Raw genomic sequence first — 25979 nt, 5'->3', positions numbered from 1 at the left:
AAATGCAAAAATAACTATTGATGGACAGAATGCAGAACAATGTCATACATTCACCCCAGTACAGAGATCTGGGCCTAAATCCATTGTTTATTTGCTCACCATGCCATTCCAGTTTGGACCCAGCCATATGCAAATCAGACTTAACCCTGTGCCTCATGGGAACAGTCCAGCCCGAACTGCCAGGCCAGGTCCCCCCTGGACTGGAAACAAGCATCCTGGGACCGGTTTCAGGGTTTCACCCCTCTTCAGCCAGGATAACTTGATTCCAGTGGCATGGAGAGCACGGGACTCACGTCTGAGCATACCCGTCCCACTCGGGGTGACAAATGCAAAAAGAACTATTGATGGACAGAATGCAGAACAATGTCATACATTCACCCCAGTACAGAGATCTGGGCCTAAATCCATTGTTTATTTGCTCACCATGCCATTGCAGTTTGGACCCAGCCATATGCAAATCTGTCTTGACCCTGTGCCTCATGGGAACAGTCCAGCCCGAACTGCCATGCCAGGTCCTCCCTGGACTGGAAACAAGCATCCTTGGACCGGTTTTGGGGTTTCACTCCTCTTCAGACAGGATAGCTTGATTCCAGTGGCATGGAGAGCATGGGACTCACATCTGAGCATACCAAAATGGACGATGTACGATACTACGTGCTGCTTGGTTGTCACAGAACTCCCTCCGTTGAGGTGCATCAGACTCTGTGCTTCCGTAGCTAAGTTCTGCACATGATTATTGGGGTTGGCTGACTGCAGTCGGTGGAGTACACCGCGGTACAGCAGGTCAGAACAGTGAAACGGGGTCTTGATTCCACAATGGACGATGTTAGAACTGCATCTGAGAGTGGAGATGAAGGTACTTCCTTCGACCAGGTGCAACCAACTCTATGTCCCAACAGTGAAACGGTGTATTGATCCCAAAATGGACGATGTCCAATATTACCTGCTGCTTGTTGTTTTTTACAAAACTTCCTCCGTTGAGGTGTATCGGACTCTGTGCTTCCGTAGCTAACTGCTGCACATGATTATTGTGCTTGGTTGACATCAGTCGGGGGAGTACACCGCGGTACAGCAAGCCGGAACAGTGAAACGGGGTCTTGATTCTGTGATTGAGGATGTCAGAAGTTAAAGTTTGTGATGATTTGTGTGTACCCACTCCGATCAGGTGCAACCAACTCCGTGCTTCAGAATCCAACGGCACATGGTTGTGAGGCGTTAATGACCACTGCCTCTGGCCTGCACTGAGGTCAGCAGGGCTCACAATTCAGATCGAGTGGTGATTGTTTAATTACAGAATCCAGTAGGCAACTAACTACAACGTCTATTGAAATATACACAATAGCCTTTTAGTATACTTGGTTGAAGAAGTTATTTAAGATGACTTATAGGTCTAGTACAATGACCAAATTCTTCTTGGTAGTGGTAAAGAACACTGAATTACAGTGTACACAGTGGACAGCAGAGTTCGCAATTTGAATTGTTTTGATTTATTTATTGCAGAGTTTTGTGTAATTTATGTTGTTGTATTTTGTGAAGCGGAAGTGATAAAAAAGTATTCATGGAAGACTGTGCTCACTAGTGCCTTCAATTTACACTGCAGACAGCAGTGTTCACAATTCAGATCGAGTCGGTATTTTAGATGACGCTGTCCTCTAGGCAAAAGACATTGCTCCAGTGCGCTCTGTCTGCACCACGCATACGCATCATTGCAGGGTCCGCACATGGTTTTACTTGCTTTGCGTACTGCAAACAGGACGGCTCAAGTCAACGCCACATGGCTGTGGGCCCTTGCTGACCGCTCTCTGGCCTACACTGCAGACAGCAGTGTTTAAAATTCAGATCGAGTCGCTAATGTAGATGACGCAGTCCTGTAGGCAAAAGGCATTGCTTCAGTGCGCTCTGTCCGCACCACACATACGCATCATCACGGTGTCCGCACACGGTTTTTGTTGATTCGCGTACAGCAAACAGGACATTTCAAGTCAACGCCACGTGGCTGTGGGCCCTTGCTGACCTCTCTCTGGCCTACACTGCAAACAGCAGTGTTTACAATTCAGATCGAGTCGCTATTGCAGATGATGTAGTGTTGTAGGCAACAGAGATTGCTCCTAGTACGCCCTCCCGCAGCACTCATTATCGCTGGATGTGCACATGCTGAATGCTTTTGATGTGGCTATCTGAGTGCACTAGACCTGATGGACCCTTTATGATACAATCTTTTTGTGTATTATTTCAGATCTACTGCCTGTATCTCAGTATACCACAAGTTATGGTTCTTTTACGATAACATCTTTTCTGTATTATTTGCCATCTAGTGTCCCTACCTTACTGAAGCAAAAACTATTGACCCTGTTATTATTGAATCTCTGTGTGTGATCCAATGATTACTGTTGTAGTTGATGCTAGCAGCAACCTTTCCCTGAGGTCTGGTTTACACTCATCCCACACGCATTCAGCACAGACGTCACTGGATATGTGACCCTGGTAATAAAAAGGAGTTGAGCGCACATGTCCGTACCCACTTCCACTATTTATCTGTGTCCGTGTGTTCATTATCTATGCGTGATACTGCCCCTGGGCCGTACCACATAACATTGTGCTGTGGACAGCATATGCAACCATGTTACCTCTGGCAGTGGGGAAAGTTCTGTTATGTAGCTTTTCCATGCATGGCTATCACAGGTGGAAGGCTACTTTACAGGGCATTAACATTGATGAAGATGATGGTTGCATGTTGTGTTTAGTGTCAGATATGTTTATATAGCAAAACGTTTTCAAAAAAGCTCTGTAAGCAGAAGAGGAGTCTCTCATCAAACGCTGTAGAGAGAATGTCTAAAATGGATGGGGTCCTCCAACTGTCACAATGGGAAATTTTATGAACCAATGAAATGCTTTTCTTTTAAGGTCACATGGCAATCGCGCACCCAGCATGCAAGGAGTCCGAATCCGACGTGATTTTTGAGAAAATATATTTACCATAATATAAGTTTCTTACAGTTAGAAATACATAAATGTTTAAAATATTTTCGAGTATCGCTTGTTATCATATACACTTTAAGCTTATTTAGATATAGTTTTGAGCCGAAAACAAAATGAGGGAATGGCGTTCCCGGCGCGACACCATACAGGTGGATGATGTCATCAGTGATGTCATTTGAGATGTCATCAGTGATGTCATCAGTGATGTCACTGACCATGTCATGAGTGATGTAATATGTGACGTCATCACCAGTGCATTGCGGGCGCGTGAGTTATAGTTAGCTCAGCTAACTATGACGGGCGAATTTCTCTGCTTTTATATGAGTCAACTGTCCAACTAACTATAACGTCCCTGAAACCTATGGTTTTTCCAGTGACTATGTATATATACATATATATATTCACTTAAAAAACCATAGGTTTCACACATGTTATAGTTAGCTGGACATTTCACTCATAAAAAACCAATGAAATTCCCCGGTTATAGTTAGTTCAGATAACTATAACTCGCGCGCCCGCAATCCACTGCTCATTACGTCACATATTACATCACTCATGACATGGTCAGTGGCATCACTCATGACATCACTGATGACATCATCCTTGTGATAGAGTGGCGGTCGCGCGAGTTATAGTTATCTGAACTAACTATAACGGGGGAATTTCATTGTTTTTTTACGAGTGAAATGTCCAGCTAACTATAACATGTGTGAAACCTATGTTTTTTTAAGTGAATTTGCAAGGTTTTTTAAATGCTAATTCCTAACTATAACGTGTGTGAAACCTATGGTTTTTTAAGTGAATTTGTAAGGTTTTTTAAATGCTAAGGTATGTATGTATTATTATATTTTTTATATATTTATTTTACAATAAACTACCTATGTATATAGTTATAGATTGACTGTATCCTGTGATATGGAATGGCTCGTTTAAAATGTTTTTACATTTTTTTTAGAGGTTTTTCACCATGCGCTCACGGTGTGCGCACCCCGCGAATTTTTGAAAAAAAAATACATGTTTTTTTCACCCTTCGGGGTCCTTCAGGGACCCCCTGACAAAGGCTAGGGGGTCAGGAACTCTCTACCCTGCCCCCTTTTCACGTTCTCCACCTTTCTTTTTCACTGTCACACACCAAACACAGAAAATGGCGGCTGTCACTTCCTGATTTCGACCGATTCGAATGTTGACTGACATGTAACCACCATTCAGAATTGCGCTCGCGCACGTTAGGGTGCGCGTACCGTGCACGCACGGTGCGCGCTTATACGTATTTATGTACTTTTAAATGCAATTTTCTCAGGAACTACTTAGCAGATTGACACCATGTATCCAAAAGGCACATGCCTGACCTGAGGACTACCTCTTTGCCAAATTTCAAGTAAGTCTATTCAGCCGTTCGGGCTGTACCTTCGACTAAAGGTCCTATGGGAAAAACATGGGGAAAACGCGTTTTGGGACCCCCCTTATTTTTCAGCCCCCGCTTGACGAATCACCCCGAGACTTTCAGGGTAGGAGCTGAGCTGAGCGCCCCATTAGTTTTGAAATTTCCCCAGGATTCGTCAGCCGGCGCCAAAGTTATTCAAAATAGAATTTTCAGATTTCCTATGGAAACTCGGTCCTAACTATAACTATCTACTGGCGACTGCCAGTAGATAATATATATATGTATATCTCATTCCACCAATTCCCTACAATATGGCTGAATCAACTTGCAGGCGGGTCCTTCCTTCATTACTGTGGCTGTCACATGTTATATATTCACCAAAAATCCCCAAAGAGAGATCACGGAGCACTCACGATTTCCACCTACTTCAATTTAATGAAGGCAAATGTGTTTCGGCATTACGCCTTTTTCAATGCCTTTTGTGTATATCGTTACTCTTGCCCCCTTTTTAGACATCCTAGTCCCTTTTCTATTGGATACACAGAATGCAGTAAGTGATGATGGACTTCTGGCATAGTTTTCATTTCATAATTGTGTCCGTCATTTCAACATGACTCGTTTTTGATAATCTCTAAGTGAGTGTGGCTGCATGCTCATAATTGTCCATTGTAGTAAAGACTGTCCCCAAGTAGAGACGAGCATGCAGACTAACAATGGACCCAATGTTAAGTCTCACTCACCAAACAAGGACTAATTGAAGATTGTCCCTCGCCCTGCGTACTCCGATTCACACAGGGGTGTGGCCACAGGTGCTGGTTTTGTAAAAAAATTCCTTACATTCTTGTAATGACAATGTGGTGTCAATGGATACATCCTTCCTGGCTATCCTCGGCGGTTCTGGCAGTAACCTCATAATATTCCCCTCATTCGCCACAATACTGACAAATCAACTTGCGGGCGGGTGCTTCCTTCTCGATAGCCCGGAATGAAGTATCCATTGACACCAAGTCATGATTACAAAAATGCAAGGAATTTGGTTATAAAACAAGTCATCTTGAGGGCCAACTACTCCTCTTGTTACCTCCAGTAAGTCCCACTCAGTGGGATTGCTAAGACGTCTTCGGAGGCCATGCCCCCCTTTTGCCACCACTCTGCAAACGCACCTCCTGGCAAGCTACGGGATGGGGATGAAGTCCACTTTACTTCTGAGGGTCTTTGTGGGCCAAGAATCCCTCCTGGTACCTCCTGTAAGCCCTACGCAGCGGAATTTCCTGAGCGCTGGTCAGAGGCCCGAAACCCTTTCTGCACCACTCTGCAAACGTGACTACTAGTTGAAGAAGTGTTTGTAATGTAATAGGTTTTGCATTCGGATATATATATACATTTCACCCATAAAATCTGGAGAAATTTGGCTGTTATAGTTAGTTGCACTAACTATAACTCGCGCCCCAGCAATGCACTGCTGATGACATCATATATTACATCACTCATGACATGGTCAGTTACATCACTGATGACATCACTCATGACATCTCAAATGACATCAGTGATGACATCACTGATGACATCATCCAGTGACTGTGTGTTTCTGAAGAGTTTAAGTTTGCTTTGAATGGAAAAGGAAATTACCTACAGGAAATTGGCATGTTTGATTCACCTTGCATGTCCTGTAACCCGCGATTCTACTTGGACTGAAATGTTCCCCTCCGCAGCACCTACCTGGACCATCAAGGAATTCTGGGACCTGTAGTTCCCATGAATTACGGATTGGTGAGTGAGCACGAGGTGAGGGGGCGGAGCGGGTCCCCACCAACGAGGATGTTGCAGGACATTCAAAACTCAAGGTTTCTCAACGCCTCCTGTCATTAAGGCATCTGAGTAAGGCCGGATAAGGCCGAAATGCATTATGCCGCATCTGATCCATTAAAGTTGTTTCCGTTCAGTCCCCGGAGTGGCCTCTGCTCTTTTTTTTTGGAGGGAGTGTTTTGGATATTGTTCACGTCAGCCGGCGACGTGATTCAGAGGCACCCGCTTCATAAGCTGGCCGCGGACATAGCTGGTGGTTTCATCTGCAGCATTGTTTGGGGTTCCGAGGTATCGGAAAGTCCGTGGCACGCCTCTTTCATTTGGACACAAAAGGCGGTGATACGTAGGGCAGGTTGCATTGCCACTCCTGCCTCCGTCGAAACTGTTGCCTGCTGTGTGGGGCTGAAGCGGTGTTGGGGATCGGAGGAGACGCCTGGGAAATTACCTACAGGAAATTGGCATGTTTGATTCACCTTGCATGTCCTGTAACCCGCGATTCCACTTGGACTGAAATTTTCCCCTCCACAGCACCTACCTGGACCATCAAGGAATTCTGGGACCTGTAGTTCCCATGAATTATGGATTGGTGAGTGAGCACGAGGTGAGGGGGCGGAGCGGGTCCCCACCAACGAGGATGTTGCAGGACATTCAAAACTCAAGGTTTCTCAACGCCTCCTGTCATTAAGGCATCTGAGGAAGGCCGGAAAAGGCCGAAATGCATTATGCCGCATCTGTTCCATTAAAGTTGTTTCCGTTCAGACCCCAGAGTGGCCTCAGCTCTTTTCCTTTGGAGGGAGTGTTTTGGATATTGTTCACGTCAGCCGGCGACGTGATTCAGAGGCACCCGCTTCATAAGCTGGCCGCGGACATTGCTGGTGGTTGCATCTGCAGCATTGTTTGGGGTTCCGAGGTATCGGAAAGTACGTGGCACGCCTCTTTCATCAGGACACAAAAGGCGGTGATACGTAGGGCAGGTTGCATTGCCACTCCTGCCTCCGTCGAAACTGTTGCCTGCTGTGTGGGGCTGAAGCGGTGTTGGGGATCGGAGGAGACGCCTGGGAAATTACCTACAGGAAATTGGCATGTTTGATTCACCTTGCATGTCCTGTAACCCGCGATTCCACTTGGACTGAAATTTTCCCCTCCACAGCACCTACCTGGACCATCAAGGAATTCTGGGACCTGTAGTTCCCATGAATTATGGATTGGTGAGTGAGCACGAGGTGAGGGGGTGCAGCGGGTCCCCACCAATGAGGATGTTGCAGGACATTCAAAACTCAAGGTTTCTCAACACCTCCTGTCATTAAGGCATCTGAGGAAGGCCGGATAAGGCCGAAATGCATTATGCTGCATCTGTTCCATTAAAGTTGTTTCCGTTCAGTCCCCAGAGTGGCCTCTGCTCTTTTCCTTTGGAGGGAGTGTTTTGGATATTGTTCACGTCAGCCGGCGACGTGATTCAGAGGCACCCGCTTCATAAGCTGGCCGCGGACATTGCTGGTGGTTGCATCTGCAGCATTGTTTGGGGTTCCGAGGTATCGGAAAGTCCGTGGCACGCCTCTTTCATCAGGACACAAAAGGCCGTGATACGTAGGGCAGGTTGCATTTCCACTCCTGCCTCCGTCGAAACTGTTGCCTGCTGTGTGGGGCTGAAGCTTTGTTGGGGATCGGAGGAGACGCCTGGGAAATTACCTACAGGAAATTGGCATGCTTGATTCACCTTGCATGTCCTGTAACCCGCGATTCCACTTGGACTGAAATTTTCCCCTCCACAGCACCTACCTGGACCATCAAGGAATTCTGGGACCTGTAGTTCCCATGAATTACGGATTGGTGAGTGAGCACGAGGTGAGGGGGCGGAGCGGGTCCCCACCAACGAGGATGTTGCAGGACATTCAAAACTCAAGGTTTCTCAACGCCTCCTGTCATTAAGGCATCTGAGGAAGGCCGGTAAAGGCCGAAATGCATTATGCCGCATCTGTTCCATTAAAGTTGTTTCCGTTCAGTCCCCAGAGTGGCCTCTGCTCTTTTCCTTTGGAGGGAGTGTTTTGGATATTGTTCACGTCAGCCGGCGACGTGATTCAGAGGCACCCGCTTCATAAGCTGGCCGCGGACATTGCTGGTGGTTGCATCTGCAGCATTGTTTGGGGTTCCGAGGTATCGGAAAGTACGTGGCACGCCTCTTTCATCAGGACACAAAAGGCGGTGATACGTAGGGCAGGTTGCATTGCCACTCCTGCCTCCGTCGAAACTGTTGCCTGCTGTGTGGGGCTGAAGCGGTGTTGGGGATCGGAGGAGACGCCTGGGAAATTACCTACAGGAAATTGGCATGTTTGATTCACCTTGCATGTCCTGTAACCCGCGATTCCACTTGGACTGAAATTTTCCCCTCCACAGCACCTACCTGGACCATCAAGGAATTCTGGGACCTGTAGTTCCCATGAATTATGGATTGGTGAGTGAGCACGAGGTGAGGGGGCGCAGCGGGTCCCCACCAACGAGGATGTTGCAGGACATTCAAAACTCAAGGTTTCTCAACGCCTCCTGTCAGTAAGGCATCTGAGGAAGGCCGGATAAGGCCGAAATGCATTATGCCGCATCTGTTCCATTAAAGTTGTTTCCGTTCAGTCCCCAGAGTGGCCTCTGCTCTTTTCCTTTGGAGGGAGTGTTTTGGATATTGTTCACGTCAGCCGGCGACGTGATTCAGAGGCACCCGCTTCATAAGCTGGCCGCGGACATTGCTGGTGGTTGCATCTGCAGCATTGTTTGGGGTTCCGAGGTATCGGAAAGTCCGTGGCACGCCTCTTTCATCAGGACACAAAAGGCGGTGATACTTAGGGCAGGTTGCATTGCCACTCCTGCCTCCGTCGAAACTGTTGCCTGCTGTGTGGGGCTGAAGCGGTGTTGGGGATCGGAGGAGACGCCTGGGAAATTACCTACAGGAAATTGGCATGTTTGATTCACCTTGCATGTCCTGTAACCCGCGATTCCACTTGGACTGAAATTTTCCCCTCCACAGCACCTACCTGGACCATCAAGGAATTCTGGGACCTGTAGTTCCCATGAATTACAGATTGGTGAGTGAGCACGAGGTGAGGGGGCGGAGCGGGTCCCCACCAACGAGGATGTTGCAGGACATTCAAAACTCAAGGTTTCTCAACGCCTCCTGTCATTAAGGCATCTGAGGAAGGCCGGATAAGGCCGAAATGCATTATGCCGCATCTGTTCCATTAAAGTTGTTTCCGTTCAGTCCCCAGAGTGGCCTCTGCTCGTTTCCTTTGGAGGGAGTGTTTTGGATATTGTTCACGTCAGCCGGCGACGTGATTCAGAGGCACCCGCTTCATAAGCTGGCCGCGGACATTGCTGGTGGTTGCATCTGCAGCATTGTTTCGGGTTCCAAGGTATCGGAAAGTCCGTGGCACGCCTCTTTCATCAGGACACAAAAGGCGGTGATACGTAGGGCAGGTTGCATTCCCACTCCTGCCTCCGTCGAAACTGTTGCCTGCTGTGTGGGGCTGAAGCGGTGTTGGGGATCGGAGGAGACGCCTGGGAAATTACCTACAGGAAATTGGCATGTTTGATTCACCTTGCATGTCCTGTAACCCGTGATTCCACTTGGACTGAAATTTTCCCCTCCACAGCACCTACCTGGACCATCAAGGAATTCTGGGACCTGTAGTTCCCATGAATTACGGATTGGTGAGTGAGCACGAGGTGAGGGGGCGGAGCGGGTCCCCACCAACGAGGATGTTGCAGGACATTCAAAACTCAAGGTTTCTCAACGCCTCCTGTCATTAAGGCATCTGAGGAAGGCCGGATAAGGCCGAAATGCATTATGCCGCATCTGTTCCATTAAAGTTGTTTCCGTTCAGTCCCCAGAGTGGCCTCTGCTCTTTTCCTTTGGAGGGAGTGTTTTGGATATATATATTTATATGCAGCAAGAACCTCCCTCAGAGAGAAAGGAAAAGGCCGCACGGGGAATCCGGTTTGGAGACTTTATTGAAGCAACAGGTAAGCATGATGCATTTTGGCCGGTGGGACCTTCCTCAGATGCCGCTGTTGAGAAGGAACACAGTCTCACCCTCGCTTAAATTGGACTAGCAGTCCTCTCATTGGTGAGAACAAGCACCATCCCCCAATCATGTTATCACACACCATGAGCAGCGCTGTAGGCACAACAAGTCCCAAGATGCTTCACTGTGGGGACAGTGTTGTGTGGGGAAAAGAGATGAATCCATGTGGGCAGGCATCTTGGAAGGCAAAGCGCTGTGTACCAAGCTACACTCCTTAAGGCTCCTTGCATCACCGCATAAGGTCCAACCCCGAAGGAGCAAGTTAGCTGGGCCGTGAGATGACTATGAATTAGTAAAAACTCCATGTGCAGTCACAAGCCACCGCTGGCGGCGGCCCATGCAAAACTCACACTCCGAGGTGGGCTGGTATCGGTCCAATACCTCAGATGATAAGAATCTGCAGAAGCAGGAACCAGAATTGCAGCCAGCCAACTTGAAAGAGCGGGCCTCTTGACGCGCCTCTAGCAGATGCGGAAAATGCAGCAAGAACCTCCCTCAGAGAGAAAGGAAGAGGCCACATGGGGAATCCGGTTCAGGGACTTTATTGAAGTAACAGGTAAGCATGATGCATTTCGGCCGCTGGGGTCTTCCTCAGATGCAGCTGTTGAGAAGATTCACTGTCTCACCCTCGCCTCAATTGGTCTTGCTGTCCTCTCATTGGTGAGAACAAGCACCAACCCCCAATCATGTGATCACACACCATGAGCAGCGCTGTAGGCACTACAAGTCCCAAGATGCTTCACTGTTGGGATGGTGTTGTGTGGGGAAAAGAGATTAATCCATGTGGGCAGGCGTCTTGCAAGACGAAGTGCTGTGTACCAAGCTACACTCCTTAAGGCTCCTTGCGTCCCTGCATACGCTCCAACCCCGAAGGAGCAAGTTAGCCGGGCCGTGAGATGACTATGAATTAGTCAAAACACCATGTGCAGTCACAAGCCACCGCTGGCAGCGGCCCATGCAAAACTCACACTCCGAGGTGTATATATATATATATATATATATACAAAGGAGTCAACCTGGTTATATGGCCAAAAACAGACTATGTGAATGAAGCAAACAAACAATTAAATAACTCAAGTTGCTATGAAAGATCCACACATAAAGAATATATCAAGGCCAATGAGACTCTACACAAACTTTTAGCACAGTGGAGAAGGGAAGGACTAATCTCTTTTGAGGAGTACACATTTATGAACAATGAGTTTCCTGTCCTTCCAGTATTATATCTGATTCCGAAGATCCACAAAGGCATTTTTCCAGTGCCGGGAAGACCGATCATATCAGCCATTAAGAGTATTTCTGAACAAGTGGGACAATACATTGATTTTTTCTTACAGGATATGGTTAAAGCTTTACCCAGTTATGTAAAAGATACTGGTGATTTTCTGTTAAAAACTAAAGATTTACGATGGACTGAAGATATGTTGCTAATCACTCTTGATATTGAGTCTTTTTATACGAGCATAGACCACACAACAGGTTTGTCTGCAGTCAAATACTTTTTGGAAAAAAGATCATGTGAATTCCATGAACACAATAAGGTTATTCTTAATCTCATTGATTGGTGCCTGAACAATAATTTTTTTCTTTTTGGAAAGGAATTGTTCAAACAACTCCGCGGAGTAGCTATGGGAGCCTGTTTCTCCCCCAGCTACGCGTGTTTGCACGTTGGCTGGTGGGAGGAACAGGTTCTTAAACAAATACATAGGGCATATTTTAATAACTATGTGTCTTGTTATCTCAGATACATAGATGACATCTTTATCTTGTGGCAGGGAGAAGAAAAAGAAGCGTTAAAATTCATAGATGCGATTAACAACAATTCTATGAATCTCCACTTTACATCCTACATTAATAAAGCCAGCATTGAATTTTTAGACGTCAAAATCTATATTCAAAGCAACCAGTTTGAAACTACCCTATTCAGGAAACCGACCGCAGGCAATGTTACACTCCATGCTAATAGCGCACATCCTAAACATCTCATCGCTAGCCTTCCTTACGGTGAGATTTTAAGACTTAAAAGAATTTGCAGCCTGGAATCAGATTTCGATATATGCGTGAGGGACACCATGACTAGATTGAAGGCGAGGGGTTATTCTAATACTATTCTTGATGAAGCGATGGCTAAGGCCAATGCACGAGCTAGAATGAGTTTGTTTAAGGCCATCCAATGTCCAGTTCCACTGGTCGAGCTAGCTGTCTGTAATCAACCAGCAATGGAAGAAGGACCCAGATTGATTACTACTTTTAGCAGAGAAGAAAGAAAAATCAGGTCCATAGTCAAAAAGAATTGGCCTATCGTTCTTACTGATGCTGTACTCCGTACTAGAGTACCGGCTACTCCCATGGTCACCTTTAGGAGAGCCAAATGTATGGGAACTTGTCTGGATAAAAGCAGCCCTGAAACTAGACAGAACGAGATGTGGCTAAAACCTGCTCATGGTTTTCGTAAATGTTCCTCTTGCAGGGCTTGCAAATTTGGCATAAATAAAACTCATTATCTCACCCCTTTTAGCACAAAGGAAGTGGCTATTACAGGGAGCTTCACTTGCAGGATTGATTTTGCTGTGTATGTCCTGACGTGCACCTACGGCTTTAACTACATCGGTAGCACGAAGCTGCAGGTGCATGTCAGGATTTTACAGCATCTTCGGACTATCTTACACAATGATCCTGCTTACCCAGTGGCACGTCATTTTAAACAAACTCATAACAATGATGTTACCTGCCTTAAATATTTCGTAATAGCATCTATTCCCAAATCCCGACGGGGCGGCAATAGAGAACTCCAATTGAGGCAGTTAGAAACTCGAAAGATTCTTGAGTTTGACAGTAAATGGCCAAACGGACTGAATAACACTGAAGATATGCATAACTTTCTTTAGTAAGTCTTATTCTGTTTTTCGCCTTCTGATCTTAGTTTTTCTCCTCTTCATTATATTTGCTATACGTCTGACCAGATGGCATAATATTATTGAATTATTCTACCATATTCGCAGAGGCTTCATTTATTTATTTGTTTATTGTATATCCATATAGGGGTTTTTCTTCACTGAGCACTTTAGTAGGTTGGTTATTATGTGTAACCCGTGTATTCAATATGAATTGATCCACATACCTCCATTGCCAGAATATTGATAAACACACATTTATGGCATATCAGCACTTTTTAGTAAGATGATGAAATTATAGAAATGAATTTTATATGATTTTAACAATGATAATCAGGATTGTATTTTTATTGTTATCAATATTTATTCATTTTCTTTTAATCTTACTGCTGCGGAATATTTGTGCATATTTCCTAAGAATTTGCACATTTGCACGGTTTTGCACGATTATTGAAAATGCTGCTATGCACTTTTTGCACCTTAACAGGTCTTTTGTTTCAATATCTATTGAGGGCACATAGGAAACTTATCTGTAAGGCAATGTTTTACCTTTCTTGTTGTTTGGTTCATTATTGAGGATTTATCCTGTTATAACAATGTATTTATACAATGAGTTTGGCTTTTAGCTTCTCCTAAACAGAAAATAATATATTTCCTTACTATGCAATATAATAAAAAACCTATTATTATTTTTTCGGTTTTTATAAACCTTAACACAATACGATATAGACGTTTTTCATAATACTCACGTAGTCTGTTTTCTTGGTCTATCATCATGTGACCAGGAAGTGGGTGTACACCTTGCAGCGCTTTAAAAACATTCAGTGTGACCTTATTCCGCATGTGAACAAGGGCTCTCGAGCCCGAAACGCGTCATTTTTTGCTGAGAGAAATGGTCGAATAAAACATCTTGCCTGCAGATTTCTGTGGTCCGTCTCTCCTTCTTCGCCGTTTGGAGGTTGTGGGAGTTCTAACGTACTCAATAAATATATATATATATATATGTCAAAGTGTATTGAAGAATGAGTGAGTGTATGAGTGTCAGAATGGATGATTTAGTAGGTGTGCAACTGACTGTATAAGTGAGTGATTAAACGTGTCTTAGTGAATGCATGGGTTAGTGACTAATCTGTTTGAATGTCTGTATCAGTCTTTCAGTTGGTGTGTAAGTGGCTGCATGGGTTGATGAGTACCTACATGACTGTCTATATGGGCTAATGATTGGTTGTCTGAGTACCTGTATGGATGCCTGAGTCTCTGCGTGGGTGGGTGTGGGGTATGTGACTCCCTGCATGGATGTGTGAGTGGGGGATTCACAGGGAGTATGGGTTCATGAGTATATCTGCGAAGGGTTGCATAGGTGGGTGAGTGAGTGTGTGTATGGCTGTGTCGGTGAGTGAATTTCCAAGGTTTTTTAAATACTAATTTCTAACTATAATGTCCCTGAAACCTGTTTTTTTTCAGTGAATTTCTAAGGTTTTTTAAATGCTAATTTCTAACTAAGGTAGTAGCCGTATTTGCAGAGTGGTGCAGAAAGGGTCCTGGTCCTCCGACCAGTGCTCAGGAAGTCTGCTGAGTAGGACTTACAGGAGGTACCAGGAGGGCTTCTTGGTACCCAAAGTCCCTCAGGAGTGAAATGGACTTCATCCCCCAACCCGTAGTGTGGTAGGAGGCACATTTGCAGAGTGGTGGAGAAAGGTGAGCATGACCTCCAAAGACCTCCTAGCAATTTATTTATTTATTTTATTTAAGGTTTTATATAGCGCTGGCTAGACCCGGAGGTATCAGAGCATTTCACAGGAGCAAGAACAAGGCAAATATCAATAGAACAATGAATACAAGCAAAATATAATCAAGAACAAGAGAAAGTCCAACATTGAATCAGGAGAAATACACAAAAATTACAGAAATATACTAAGAACATAAAATACACGGGAGACCATGGAGAGCAAGGCAGGTGTAAATACGCAGCTCTGTGGCGCTTACTGGAGGCACCTGGTGGGCTAGTTGGACCCCAGAGACCCTCAGGATTCAAGGGGACTTAATTCCCCAACTTAAAAGGTGCCATGGGGTGCATTTGCACAGTGGTGAAGGGAGGGGGCAGGGCCTGATGTGACAGGTGTGCAAACACGTCCTGTGGCGTGTTTTAAGTTGGGGGATTAAGTCCCCGTGAATCCTGAGGGTCCCTGGGCGCCAACTAGCCCGCCAGGAACTTCCAGTAAGTGCTACAGGACTGCGTTGCTGAGAGGTGGTCTGAGGCCACGCCCCTATTAACACCTCTCTGCAACGCAACTCTGTGGCGCTTACTGGAGGTACCTGGTGGACTTTTCCACACATGGAATGTCAGCAGATCTCAGTGTGGAAAAGCAATACCGGCTACTGCAGGAGGCGGGGAGCCGGCAGGGACCGTGGGGGAATTGGGGCTCCCCCCACTGTCCCCAACGGAGTGGCCAGGCCCCTGGGGATGGGGTCCCTGGAGCCATAAATGGCCTGAGGAGGGGGCCACATGGCCCCCCTCCCGAGGCCATTTTCGGCCCCGGGGACCCCATTTTCCCAGGGCATGGCCAGTATTTTTATTTTTTAGTTTTATATTTGGAGGTGTGCTGCGTGGCCCCCCTCCTCATGCCATTTATGGCCCCGGGTACTCCATCCCCCGGGAGCTTGCCACTCCTTTGGGGACCCTGGGGGGAGCCCTATTCCCCCACGGTCCCTGCCTGCTCCACCCCAGGAGGGTGATCCCCAAGCAGGGATCTACCCACTAGCCACCAGGGAGGGGGAAGTGGCTCCTTGGGCAAGGGGCTTTGATCCCCCATATTTGTTTGGCTGTAATAGACTTTCTGCCCCCCCGGGGGGGTGGAAAGCCCACTAGAAACCAGAGATAATTTTTTGGAATTGACGTTCGATGGGGGCTGCCCAAAAGGGCATGGCAATGCCCCCACCCCCCAGAGGAATGTAAGTCTTTTTGCCCCCCAGGTGGGGTGGAAAGCTCACTAGAAACCGCGGGGTTATTTATTTTTATTGACGTTGGGGTGGGGGCTGCCCAAAAAGGGCATGGCAATGCCCCCAACACCCCAGAGAAATGTAAGTCTTTCTGCCTCACCTGGGGGGCAGATGATGGCAGTAGCCCCGAATCTGCCCCCCCCCCTGGGGCAGAAAACCCACTAGGAACCAGGGATTTTTTTTATTGATGTAGGGGGTTGCCCAATAAGGGCATGGCAATGCCCCCCCAGAGAAATGTAAGTCTTTCTGCCCCCCCGGGAAGCAGATGGGGGCAGTAGCCACCAACTTTCCCCTAGGGGGGCGGAAAGCGCACTAGAAATCAGGGATTATTTTTTTTATCAACATTGGGGTGGGGGCTGCCAAAAAGAGCATGGCAATGCCCCCCCAGAGAAAGTATTTTTGCCCTCCCCCGAGGGGGCGGAAAGTTAACTAGAAACCTGGGATTATTTGTTTTTATTGACATTGGGGTGGGGGCTGCCCAAAAGGGCATGGCAATGCCCCCCCCCAGAGAAATATAAATCTTTCTGCCCCCCGGGGGCAGATGGGGGCAGAAGCCCCAATATGCCCCTTCAGGTGGGCAGAAAGCCCACTAGGAACCAGGGATTTTTTTTATTGACGTTGGAGTGGGGGCTGCCCAAAAAGGGCATAGCAATGCCCCATTCCCCAGAGAAATGTCAGTCTTTCTGCCCCACCTGTGGGACATATGGGTGCAATAGCCCACAATCTGCCCACCCCGACGGGCAGAAAGCCCACTAGGAACCAGGGATTTTTTTTACTTTTTATTGACGTTGGTGTGGGGGCTGCCCAAAAAGGGCATGGCAATTTTCCCACCCCCCCAGAGAAATGTCAGTCTTTCTGCAGCACCAATTCTGCCCCCCAGAGGTGCAGAAAGCCCACTAGGAACCAGGGATTTTTCTTTCATTGATGTTGGGTGGGGGCTGCCCAGAAAGAGCATGGCAATGCCCCCCCAGAGAAATGTCAGTCTTTCTGCCACCCCAGGGGGCAGATGGGGGCAGTAGCCCCCAATCTGTCCCCCGGGGGGCACAAAGCTCACTAGAAACCAGGGACTTTTTTTTATTGACGTTGGGGTGAGGGCTGCCCAGAAAGGGAATGGCAATGCACCCACCCCCCCAATAAAATGCAACAGTCTTTCTGATTCCCCCAGGACCAGATGGGGCAATAGCCCCTGATCTGCCCCCAGGGGCACAGAAAGTCCACTAGGCACCAGGGATTTTTTTCATTTTATGATGTAGGGGCAGGGGCTGCCCAGAATGGGCATGATAATGCCCCACTCCAAAAACAATGACCACAGTCTTTCTGCCCCTCCCCGGAGGCATATTGGGGCAATAGCCCCTTATCTGCCCCCTGGGGATAGAACGCCCTCTAGGCCTCAGGATTTGTTTTTAATTCAGGGTTGAGGTCAGCCTAGAATGGGCATGCCAATGCCCATACCTCCCCCCAAAAATGCCACATTCTGTCTGCTTCCCCTCTGAGGGGTGGATTGGGCCAGTGGCCCCTGATATGCCCCCAGAGCCATGCACTGCTGATGATGTCACATATTGCATCATTCATGACTTGGTCAGTGACATCACTGATGACATCACTGATGACATCTCAAATGACATCACTGATGACATCATCCAGTGAATGTGGTTTCGTTTGAAAACATGTATTAAATATATACCAATCTGTATTAAAGATTGAGTGGATATATAACTGTCTGGATGGAGGATTTAGTAGCTGTCTGACTGTCTTTTTAAGTGAGTAATTAAGTGTCTCACTTAATACATGGATTAGTAACTAAACTATGTGAATGTGTGCAGCACTGTCTCTGTTATTTTATAACATGCTGCATCAGTTGGTCACTAACGACATGAGTGTGTATATTAGTTATTGATTAGTTGGGTGAGTATTTGTATGGGACACTGAAAAAACGTGAGGTTGGATGGGGTGTGTGTAACTCTATGCATAGATGTGTGAATGGTTGATTGACTAGGTGTATAGGTTTAAGAGTGCATGTGGCAACAGTTGTTTGGGTGACTGAGTGTATTTATTTGTGTGTTGGTGAGCGAATATATGTTTTAGTTGTACATCTTCAACAAAGTAAAAAAATAAAAGGCATTGTATGTGAGAGTTGGTGTATTTAAATAAGTATGTGTAAGAGTCAGTGTTTGTGAGAGTAACTATATGAATGAGTGTATAATTGTGATGGTGTTTTTTTAACATATTAACTATGAGTTACTATGTGTTTGAATAAATGAGGTGTTGTTGGATAATTAGTAAGCGAGTAAATGTAAGTGCAATTAAGTTTTTTCATGAGTGAGTAGGATGACTGCATAACCGACTAAGATGACTGCTGATGTGTCAATGTCTATATATGTGTATAAGGGCATTTGATAGTGTTCTATTAATTAGTGACTGCATGTATAAATGATTCTGTTGTTGAATGGGTAGTTGTGTGTGTAGACTTAGGTATCAGTGAGTGGGTATGTAGTAACTGGTATTGGTGTGTCAATGGTTTCAAATATGGTACTCTGTATTTTACAGTGAGTGATGAAAGGTTATACTAGTGTATGATGAGGTGTATCAGATTGTCACGTGGATGATGTCATCAGTGATGTCATTTGAGATGTCATCAGTGATGTCATCAGTGTTGTCACTGACCATGTCATGAATGATGCAATATGTGACATCATCAGAAGTGCATTGCGGTCACGCGACTTATAGTTAGCATAACTAACTATAACAGAGGAATTTCTATGGTTTTGCATGAGTGAAATGGCCAGCTAACTATAACACCCCTGAAACCTATTTTTTTCTGTGAATTTCTAAGGTTTTTAAAATACTTATTTCTAACTATAACGTCTCTGAAACCTATGGTTTTTTTAGTGCATTTCAAAGCTTTTTTAAATGCTAATTTCTAACTATAACGTCTCTGAAACCTACGTTTTTTTTCAGTGGATTTCAAAGGTTTTTTAAATGCTAATTTTTAAGTGTGATAGTAGTTATACATATTTTTTGTACTGATTTTCTACAGTTTTTTAACTGCTTATTTATAAATATTTTATTCATTAAATATTTTATATTTTTCTGAAATTTGTGCAAAAAAATAAAATAAATTAAAACTGAAATATTGATTAATTTTCTTGTTTTCATTTTATATTTCAATACATTCATATTATTTTCTTTAAAAAAAAAATCCAATTTTTTTCGGAGTCGCGCACTCAAAGCATACACATCACGGTGGGTGTGCGCATTCTAGCCGCCATTTTAGAAAAGTCATGAAGGATCCGCGTATGGTGTGCGATGGTGCGTGTTTTTCAGTTACATCATATACATTTAATATCACGTGATGTGCGCGATTGGTATGCAACTAGACCGCGACTCCTGCTCCCGCGCATTCGCGACATGCGCATTACGGTATGAGATGTTTGCGCGGTTGCAGGTCCCACGTGACACCATATATGTGCTGGGGCGCGCTGGGTGCGCTACTCACGCAAAAAAAAATTATGTTCCAAAATGATATGTATGTGTCTTTAATATACATATTAGGGCAAGAGATTATGTAAGATATTCATAAAAATAATATATTTGTACTTATAATAAATTATTATTTTTAAATATATTTTCGCGAAGTCGGGTGCGTGCATCGCGAGTGCAGAAAACCAGGTCAGAAGAGCTGCTGTAGAGCCAGAGAACCAGGTTAGCAGAGCTGCTCTAGAGCCTAAGAACTAGGTCAGCAGAGCTGTTCTAGAGCCAGAGAAACCAGGTCAGCAGAGCTTTTTTAGAGGGAGAGAACCAGGTCAGCAGAGCTGCTTTAGAGCCAGAGAACCAGGCCAGCAGAGTTGCTTTAGAGCAAGAGAACCAGGTCAGCAGAGCTGCTCTAGAGCCAGAGAATCAAGTCAGCAGAACTGCTTTAGAGCCATAGAACCAGGTCAGCAGAGCTGCTTTAGAGCCAGAGAACCAGGTCAGCAGAGCTGCTCTAGAGCTTAAGAACCAGGTCAGCATAGCTGCTCTAGAGCCAGAGAACCAGGTCAGCAGAGCTGCTGTAGAGCCAGAGAAACCAGGTCAGTAGAGCTGCTTTAGAGGGAGAGGACCAGGTCAGCAGAGCTGCTCTAGAGGGAGAGAACCAGGTCAGTAGAGCTGCTCTAGAGCCAGAGAACTATTTCAGCAGAACTGCTTTAGAGCCATAGAACCGGGTCAGCAGAGCTGCTTTAGAGCCAGAGAACCAGGTCAGCAGAGCTGTTATAGAGCCCGAGAACCAGATCAGCAGAGCTGCTCTGTAGCGTACGAACTAGGTCAGCAGAGCTGCTCTAGAGCCGCAGAACCAGGTCAGCAGACCTGCTGTAGAGCCAGAGAAACCCGGTCAGCAGAGCTGCTTTAGAGAGAGAGAACCAGGTCAGCAGAGCTGCTTTAGAGCCAGAGAACCAGGTCAGCAGAGCTGCTCTAGCTGACAGTGACTGACTAACACTGACTGACTGACACTGACTGACTGACACTGACTGACTGACACTGACTGACACTGATTGACTGACACTGACTGACACTGATTGACTGACTGACTGACTGACACTGACTGACTACTCTCTAATACTTTACTACTCACTCTCTACTGATTGACTGAAACCGACTGACTGACACTGATTGACTGACACTGACTGACTGACACTGACTGACACTGATTGACTGACACTGACTGACTGACACTGACTGACTGACACTGACTGACTACTCCCTACTACTCTACTACTCACTCTCTACTACTCTCTACTATTCTCTCTACAACTCACTCTCCACTACTCACTTTCCACTGCTCTCTACTACTCACTCTCTACTACTCTACTACTCTCTACTACTCACTCTCTACTACTCACTCTCTACTACTCACTCTCTACTATTACTCTCTCTACTACTCACTCTCTACTACTCTCTACTATTCACTCTCTACCACTCTCTACTACTCTACTACTCACTCTCTACTACTCTCTCTGTACTATTCACTCTTTACTACTCACTCTCTACTACTCTCTACTACTCCCTCACTACTACTGACTCGCTACTACTCTCTACTACTCACTCTCTACTACTCACTCTCTTCTACTCTCTCTCTACTACTCTCTACTACTACTCTCTACTATTCACTCTCTACTACTTTCTCTCTACTACTCTCTACTATTCACTCTACTACTCTCTACTACCCTCTACCACTCACTCTCTACTACTCTACTACCTACTCACTCTTTACTACTCTCTACTACTCTCTCTACTACTCCCTCTCTACTACTCACTCTACTATGCTCTGCTACTCACTCTCTACTACTCTCCCTCTACTACTCACTCTCTACTACTCTACTACTCACTCTCCACTACTAACTCTCTACTACATGCTCTCTACTACTCTCTACTACTCACTCTACTACTCACTCTCTACTACTCGACACTGCTCTCTCTACTACTCACTCTTTACTACTCTCTCTACTATTCACTCTCTACTACTCTCTACTACTCACTCTCTACTACACACTCTCTACTACTCACTCTCTACTACTCTACTACTCTCTACTACTCTCTCTACTACTCACTCTCTACTGCTCTCTCTACTACTCATTCTCTACTACTCTCTACTACTCTCTCTCTCTACTACTCTCTATTACTCACTCTACTACTCATTCTCTACTACTCTCTCTCTGCTACTAACTCTTCACTACTCACTCTCTACTACTCTCTACTACTCACTCTCTACTACTCACTCTCTACTACTCACCCTATACTACTCTCTACTACTCACTCTCTACTACTCTGTATTACTCACTCTACTACTCACTTTCTAATACTCTCTACTACTCACTCTCTACTTCTCTCTAATACTCACTCTCTACTACTCTCTACTACTCACTCTCTACTACTCACTCTCTTCTACTCTCTCTCTACTACTCTCTACTACTACTCTCTACTATTCACTCTCTACTACTCACTCTCTACTACTCTCTCCTATTCACTCTACTACTCTCTACTACCCTCTACCACTCACTCTCTACTACTCTACTACTCATTCTTTACTACTCTCTCTCCACTACTCCCTCTCTACTACTCACTCTACTCCGCTCTGCTACTCACTCTCTACTACTCTCCCTCTACTACTCACTCTCTACTACTCTACTATTCACTCTCCACTACTAACTCTCTACTACATGCTCTCTACTACTCTCTACTACTCACTCTACTACTCACTCTCTACTACTCTACTACTCTCTACTGCTCTCTCTATTACTCACTCTTTACTACTCTCTCTACTACTCACTCTCTACTACACACTCTCTACTACTCACTCTCTACTACTCTACTACTCTCTACTACTCTCTCTACTACTCACTCTCTACTGCTCTCTCTACTACTCATTCTCTACTACTCTCTCCCTCTCCTACACACTCTACTACTCATTCTCTGCTACTCTCTCTCTGCTACTCACTCTCCACTACTCACTCTCTACTACTCTCTACTACTCACTCTCTACTACTCACTCTCTAATACTCACCATATACTACTCTCTACTACTCACTCTCTACTACTCACTTTCTACTACTCTCTACTACTCACTCTCTACTTCTCTCTACTACTCACTCTACTACTCTCTCCTACTCACTCTCTGATACTCTCTCTACTACTCTCTACTACTCACTCTCTACTCTCTGCTCTCTATTACTCATCCTCTACTCTCTACCTCTCTCTATCTCTCTCTCTACTACTCTCTACCTCTCTACCTCTACCTCTCTATCTCTACCTCTACCTCTCTACCTCTACACCTCTACCTCTCTACCTCTCTCTACCTCTCTCTACATGCACACATGTGCACATATATATATGCATATATATGCATATGCATTTATATATGTATGTGTAAATTATCTACTGGCGGTCGCCAGTAGATAGTTAGAGATAGGACATGTTTTCCATAGGAAATCTGCAACATTCTATTCCCAATAAGTCTGGCACCGGTTGATGAATCCTCGCGAAATTTTCCAAACGTTTGGCCAGCTCCGCTCCGCTCCTACCATGAAAGTTTTGCGGTGATCCGTCAAGCGGGGGCCAAGAAAAAAGGGGGGTCCCAAAACACATTTTCCCCATGCAATTTCCCATAGGATCTGTTGTCGCAGCTACAGCCTGAACCGCTGAACAGAATGACACCAAATTTGGCAAAGAGGTAGTCCTCAGTACAGACTCATGCCTTTTGCATAAATGGTGTGAATCTGTTCAGTAGGTCCTGCGAAAATTAGGGTAAAAAAGTTAGTGATATCTATGGCCGGGGAGGATCCACGGACCCTACCCGCACCGTAAGCACAACCTCCCCGAACCGAGCGCGCTCCCTCCCAATCGCGCACTGAATGCTAATTGGCTGCCGAGTGTCTGTCTACATTCGAAACCAGGAACTGTTGGTGGCCATTTTCTGCTTCGGTAGAAGCGAGGCTGAAGAAGCAAGGGGAATAAGTGTGTAAAACATATAAAGGGGGCAGAGTGGAAATACTCTGACCCTCTAGAGGTGCTTAGGGGGTCCCAGAAGGACCCCCTAGGGCCCCCTTTTTTAAAAAAACAAAACGGCGAAATGCGCGCATGGTGCGCATTTCCTATCGCGTTGGGTGCACGGATTCTCTCGCGTTGGGTGCGCGGATCCAAGGGAAAAAAAATGAAATTTTTGGGAGATAAACATCAAGCTTCAGTGTTCTGTTCTTGAGTGGCTCTAAAAAGAGCCTTTGTGTTCATTGAGAGTTTTTGGTACTTATAAGTAAGTATCTATACAGAGCCTAAAGTTGTTGAGGAAGACTCTGTTTCCTTCATCAGTAAAGTGTACTCCATCTCTCCTATACATCTCTTGCATATGAAAGCGCAGATTGTTATTGTAAATGGACCCCATTCTATAGTCTCAGAGAAGAGCAGAAACAGATTTATTCACATGTTTCCTAGCTTTCTCAATTTGTGGACAAAAATGATCGGACCAGTTCCATTTCTGCCTTTGGCATATGTTAGAATACACAAAGGCAGTTCTGGGAAAAAGTGAAATCAGTTCTGCAAAGGTGTCCTTCATAAGCATTTCCAGACCTACCCCAGTCAAAGTGCCTAGGTCATTGCCACCACAGTGCATTATTATGAGGTCAGGGTGTTTTTTATGCATGAAGGATTTCACCAATGGCATCAATTGGTGCCACTTTAACCCTCTCTGTCCAATCCATTTAATGTCTACATTTGGCAAACCTAGGTCTTTGTGAATGCCTTTGTTTTCGGCATACCTTTGGCTCCAGAAAGTATAGCTGTGTCCCACAATCCACACTATAAGCATCTTGAAAGGAGGTCTGGATGCACTCAGATGGTCTCTGTAAATGAAATGGCAGTTTGAAAAATAAGATTTTTCTAAAATGGTGGCTAAGATGCAGTTATGAAAAAAAACAAGACATCATTGGTTGTTTGACAACCTTCTACACTGAAAGGTAGGGTGCTTATTTCTGTTTTTTAAACGTATGATTCTTATTGGTTAACAAAAACTGATTGTAAGGAACATTATATATGATAAGCTGATATGTTGAAAAGTCAAGCACACTTGCTGTCTTGATTAGCAACATTGTGTGCTGAACTTGTGACCTGTGTGCTCAATACAGTGTTCCATGACCTGTTTCTATGGTAACAGGCAGAAGGCAGATTGGGGAAGGGTTCACATTTATGTCATTTGGAAAGGGTTGAGATGTTTAACCAATAGAAATGTGTGTTTGGTTTTGAATTTATGTGGGAAAGAATGTGATTTGATGTTTACATGTATATGTGGGGAAAATGAGAGGGAAACTTTGCCATTCTTTGGTTCTGCTGACAGGTGCACAGTGCAGAGATTCTGTATAAGAAAATCTGGTGTGTGACTGATATCTGGTGTGTGACTGATATACTTCTTAATCTACAAAACTACTTGGTGAGTTATTTAATTGTGAGGGGATGTATGTAGACTATTTTGATTTTAATCAGACTAATGTATTTCTCCTGCTTAAGTGTAGGGAGTACTTTTTTTCTCTACAATCTTATTGACAGTGAGTGTGCATGTAGAAACCATTCTGTGATAAGCATTTGTGTTTTTCACGTGGTTGCAGACAGACAACTGTGCTGTTTTTATATTTTTGGTAGAATTAGAAACCAGTCATTGTTTATGAATTTGTGAAATGAGTTATGTTTGTACACTAAAATGTAGTACTCCTTCTAGATGAAGAAATGTGTTTTGGTATAGTGCAAGGGATAGTGTTATTTGTCTAGAATGTGCAGTTCTGAAATACGTAGATTGTGTGCATTCCCCTTACATCTTCCACTGTAGTGAATGAGTTTTGGTAAACTCCTAGGGATAGTGGTGCTTGTCTAGAATTATACCGTGAGTGTGTGTGCTTTTGGGAACCATTGTGAAAGAAGCATTTGGTAACATCATGTATTTTCTAACAGATAACTCTTCTAAAACCTGTCATGTTGTCAAGTTTTAGTAGCATTAGAAGCCAGTGTTTGCTTATGCATTGATAAAATGAGTCATGCTTTGACAGTAATGTGCTGTACTTTAATATGTAGATTGTGTGTAGTCTCCTTACCCCTTGCACAGTAGTGAAGGAGTTTTGGTAAGCTGCTTGGGATAGTGTTGCTTGTCTAGAATCACACTGTGAGTCTGTATGCATTTGGGAACCACTGTGAGAGAAGCATTTGGTAACATCGTGTATTTGCTGACAGATAACTGTTTTAAAACCTGTCTTGTTGTCAAGTTTTAGTAGCATTAGAAGGCAGTTTTTGCTTATGCTTTGATTAAATGAGTCAGGCTTTGACACAAAAGTGCAG

Source organism: Triturus cristatus, chromosome 9 (assembly GCF_964204655.1).
Source record: "Triturus cristatus chromosome 9, aTriCri1.1, whole genome shotgun sequence".
Lineage (NCBI taxonomy): Eukaryota > Metazoa > Chordata > Amphibia > Caudata > Salamandridae > Triturus > Triturus cristatus.
Note: the sequence above shows the minus strand (reverse complement) of the source record.